Source organism: Sturnira hondurensis, unplaced genomic scaffold, assembly GCF_014824575.4.
Source record: "Sturnira hondurensis isolate 20B ecotype Veracruz unplaced genomic scaffold, ASM1482457v3 Scaffold0005791, whole genome shotgun sequence".
Taxonomy (NCBI): Eukaryota; Metazoa; Chordata; class Mammalia; order Chiroptera; family Phyllostomidae; genus Sturnira; species Sturnira hondurensis.
Window position 1 is genome coordinate 538492 of NW_028078422.1, and position 4835 is coordinate 543326.

Consider the following 4835-nt stretch of genomic DNA (forward strand, 5'->3'; position numbering starts at 1 on the left):
GGAGAGAAATGAAGGGGGGAAATGGGACAACTGTAATGGCATAATCAATAAAACATATTTAAAAAAGAAGTAGAATTGAGGTACCCCATTAAAAATGTACTGGTGCCTGATTTTTAATGCACAAAACATTTGGTGACACGTTCTTGTCTTTGTACCTTTTTCCCTTTATGTTTCACTGAAGAAAATGAAGCAGAAGTTGGGCTTATTCATTCTCCTGGGCCAGTTAAAATTAGGCTATACTCAGCCCTGGCTGGTGTGGCTCAGTGGATTGAGCACGGGCCTGTGAACCAAAGGGTCACTGGTTTGATTCCCAGTCAGGGCACATGCTTGTTGCAGGCCAGGTGCCCAGCGGAGGGCACACCAGAGGCAACCACACATTGATGTTTCTCTCCCTTTCTTTCTTTCTCCCTCCCTTCCCCTGTCTCTAAAAATAGATAAATAGAATCTTTTAAAATGTCAGGTTACACTCAGATAAGTGTTTCCAAAATCTCCTGCAACAAATTATTCTTGTAACCCACTGACCGGCCGGGTGTCAGTCCTGTTTAGATCACTGGAAAGCTTTGCAAGCTTCTGATGCCTAGGTCCCTCTCCCAGACATTCCAATTTGACTATCCTCAGAAGCAGCTTAACATTGCGATCCTTCAGGGCTCCCCAGGTAATTTTGAACATGCACCCATCTAATCTGGGGTCAGATGCTCTACTGTTGTGCCCCAAGACCTTCCAGCTCTCCATGTCATTTTAACATGTAGTCAATAATGACAGTTCTAACAAGCCCTTGCAATAGCCAAATAATTACAGTTCGAAAGCTAATGAGAATATCACTTGTTCTAGATCACACTGTTAATTCAGTTACTTTGCCTTTATTTCTGACTACTCCAAACCCACACACGATACTGGCCAACTGAAATGCCATAAAACATTCTACTTTAATACGCCTGTATTCCCCACCCTTTGTATATTTTAGCACCAACAACAGTTCTTGACAAATGTATATCTTTTTTAAAAAAGATTTTATTTATTTATTTATCTTTAGAGGGGAAGGGGAGAGGGAGAGAAACATCAATGTATGGTTGCCTTTTGTGCGTCCCCTCCTGGGAGTTGTCCTGCAACCCAGGCATGTGCCCTGACTGGGAATCGAACCGCAATCCTCTGGTTCACAGGCCTGTGCTCAGTCCACTGAGCTACACCAGCCAGGGCCAAATGTATATCTTGATTGAATAAATGAGTTCATATTCTTGGGACATCTTCGTTCCAAATACCAAGGTTTCCAACATCCTCAGAACCATACTCTTGTCATTTAAATTTAAAAACATAAGAGACATTGTGTTTCCTGGAAAATCATGACTCACGTAGTGCAGTTTCTTATTTGTGTCTCTTTCACCAGGCGAAGGTGTATTAAAGGTGGATATTTTGCTTCCATGTCTAACCTGTGAAGCCGCAAAGCTTACAAAGGAAAACTGTGGTTGTGCTTGGCAGGACTCCACTCTCCAGGACGGCATGCTCTTGCAGAGAAATGACGGCTCACCCCCTCCAGGAGAGATGTGCTCCTGTTTCCCAGACCCAGCAGTTTCATAGATACTTTTCTTCATAACTATTGGTGAATGCAGCCAGTAATGAGTGACCATATTTACTAACTTAATTGCATTAATAAGTAACTCAGGCTGAGTCATAGCAACCTCTACCCCTGGCGACAAGAAAGTACAGAACCCTTTTCCGCCTTCTACACGTCATTTATCAAGCTGCAGTGCTAGGGCTTCCTGAATAGATCCATCCTGGGAACCTTCTCTCCAGAGAAAGCCGTTTCCTGGGAGTCCTGGTGCCCAGCCAGGGAGACAGCGCCCCTAGCGGAGGCTAAAGTTCTCTTCTAAATGCTTGAGCTCCTCTCCCACCTCCCTGCTGATGGCTACAGCTCCCACATATAATAACAAGGGGGAGAGATGTTACCTAGTCTCTTCCCTGTCCCAAGGATATAGTTACAGTAGTTTGTATTATAGGCACACTCAAATTTCAAGCTGAAATATTTGGAAACTTGGACTTGAGGATCGTTCAGATCTGGGTCCAAGCACCTTTTAGTGAGTTTTCTAAGCTCAGCCCCAAGCCAACAAGAGCCTCACTCAGTTGTGAGGGAAGCGTGCTTTTCCCCAGGGACAGGCTACGGGATGTTGTTGGATATCCAGGTGAGGCCTCCACATAATGCAATCCAGTGGCTGAGTATTTAGATAATTGACCACCCACAATCACTTGACAGGCCAAGAGGAATAATAACCCTGTTACCATGGTTCGTGGTGCTGACTCTCTTCCCATGAATATTATCATCATTACCATTACTCCCAGCTTTGAGTGTTTACTAGATACCACCTACTATACCATACACTTTCTAGTTCATGTTATGGACTGAATTTGTGCCTCCCCGAAATTCCTATATTGAGGCCCTTACCTCCAATGTGACCATATTTGGAGATAGGGACTTTAAGAAGGTAATTAAGGTTAAATTAAGTCATAAGGGTGGGGCCCTAATCCAATGGAACTGGTGTCCTTATAAGAGAAAGAAACACCAGTGCCCAACCTCCTACTCGTTTTTCCTGGCTCACCCGAAAGAGAAAGACCTTCTTCTGTGCCTAGTGCAGCCATGGCTCGTGGTCCCAAGAGCCATCTGCAGCATGTAGCAGCTCCCTAGCACTGGATGCTGGATGAACTGATGGGTGTCTTAGCTCCTTTGCCATCTACCTGTCCCCAGAAGCTGAGAGAATGTCTCCCTGTCATCATTTTCTTAAGGGACAGACTTAAGTATGCACGAACAGGAGGTGAAGTAAAGATCTGCACGCAGCGGTTTATTAAGATTGATGGCCAGGAGCCCTGGCTGGTGTAGCTCAGTGGATTGAGCACAGGCCTGCGAACCAGAGGATCGCAGTTCGATTCCCAGTCAGGGCACATGCCTGGGTTGCAGGCTGGTTCCCTGCAGGCCAGTTCCCAGCAGGGGATGCACGAAAGGCAACCATACACTGATGTTTCTCTCCCTCTCTCCTTCCCCTCTAAAGATAAATAAATAAATAATCATTAAAAAAAGATTGATGGCTAGGTCTGAACCGATATAACCTACCTTGCTAGTTTTATGGATGTCATCAGCATTGACAACACCAGAGAGAATACTGATCTGATCTATGACACCAAGGGTCGCCTTGCTGTTCATCATATCACATCTGAGGAGGCCAAGTAAAAGTTGTGCCAAGTGAGGAAGACCTTTGTGGGCACAGAAGGAATCCTGCATTTGGTGACCCATGATGCCGCGCCATCCGCTACCCTGATCCCCTCACTGAGGTGAACAACGCCACTCAGATTGATTTGGAGGCTGGCAAAATTACTGGTTTCATCCAGTGTGCCACTGGTAACCTGTGTATGGTGGTGCCCAGAGGTGGGGAGAACTGGCGTGACTTTAACAGAGAAAGACCCCTTGGTTCATTTGACGCAGTTCATGTGAAAGATACCATTGGCAACAGCTTTGCCACCTGGCTCCCCAACATTTTTGTTCTTGGCAAAGGCAACAAACCATGTATTTCACTTCCCTTTGGAGGGTATCCACCTCACCATTGCCAAAAAGAGAGGCAAGAGACTGGCAGCCAGACAGAGCAGTGGGTGAAACAAGTTCTCAGCGACACGCTTGGAAAAGCCTTTTGTACATAATTAAAGATAATACGGCACAGGAAAATAGAGGAAGAGATGCCAGGGATGGGTGTGCACAGAGAAAAGACACTGTAGGGACAGAGAGAAGGCAGCCATCTGCAAGCCAAAGAGAGAAGTCTGACCAGAAACCAACCCTTCTGGCTCCTTGATCTTGAACTTCCAGCCTTCAGAGCTGTAAGGCAATTAGTATCTATTGTTTAAGCTGCTGTCTGTGTTATTGTTATGACATCGCTCATAGACTAATGCAGCTCGCCTATTTCTCTTCTGTTAGCCTCCCGGTCCCTACGTCCCCTGGGCCATGTGATGGCTCCAAGCTCAGGAGGAGCTGCTCAAATGACTTCCTGTCACTCAAGGTCAAGCTGTTGACTTTCCCTCTTGTTCCTCCCTAGTCAAGGTCTCATGGGGACAAAAAGGGATGATGGGGTCACCTGGAAATCCAGATGGCTTTCACCAGGCGGTGGAGGGAGTAGAAGGAGAACTTTGAATATGCCACCTAATCAGCCTTGAAAATCTTTTCTCCACTCGTATCTCTTAACTGGAAAGTGCGATCCTTTCTGCTGTGATACAACTCCAGTGAGTATTCTGGTGAGTTAGAGCTGTGTTGCACAGATGTGTAGCCTCCTACACTGGCTTAATAGCTCTGTGACTCAGTTTCCTCATGTATAAAGTGAACATATTAGTACTTAGCGCATAGGGTTGTTGTGAGAAATGAGTAAGTGAACTTATGTAACACTCCTATAATAGTGTCTGGGACGTATTAAACTCTACGTAAATGTTAGAATATTGTCATTATTATTACTACCCATCGATGGGTACCAGCTCCTCACCTTCAGCTTCCCCACAGGCTGTGCAGGTGCAGCTGGTGTTGGCGCTGGGAATAGGCTACTCACTTTTCTCCTGAAGGCTGGGATGACCCCACAGACAACACAGGGAACAGGGCAGCTGGTGTGATGCAGGCTTGGAAATTGGAAAAGCATGAGAGGCCACATTCGTCCCAACCCAGTGCCCTCTGACTGGGGCAGAGGGAATGACTATCAGCCCACACCGGGGTCGCTTACAAGACATGAGGCCCACAATGGGGTACGCACTCGCTTTCTCTCCTCTCCTTGGAGAGCTGTGGTTAAGGGCCCCCAGAGGGAGACACAGAGTGGGGC

At 46.3% G+C, this 4835-nt stretch overlaps 1 pseudogene; it reads left to right on the top strand.

Annotated features, from left to right (window-relative positions):
- The first annotated feature begins 2590 nt into the window (after positions 1-2590).
- LOC118988116 (40S ribosomal protein S4-like) lies at positions 2591-3637 on the top strand (annotated as a pseudogene).
- The last annotated feature ends 1198 nt before the right edge of the window (positions 3638-4835 follow it).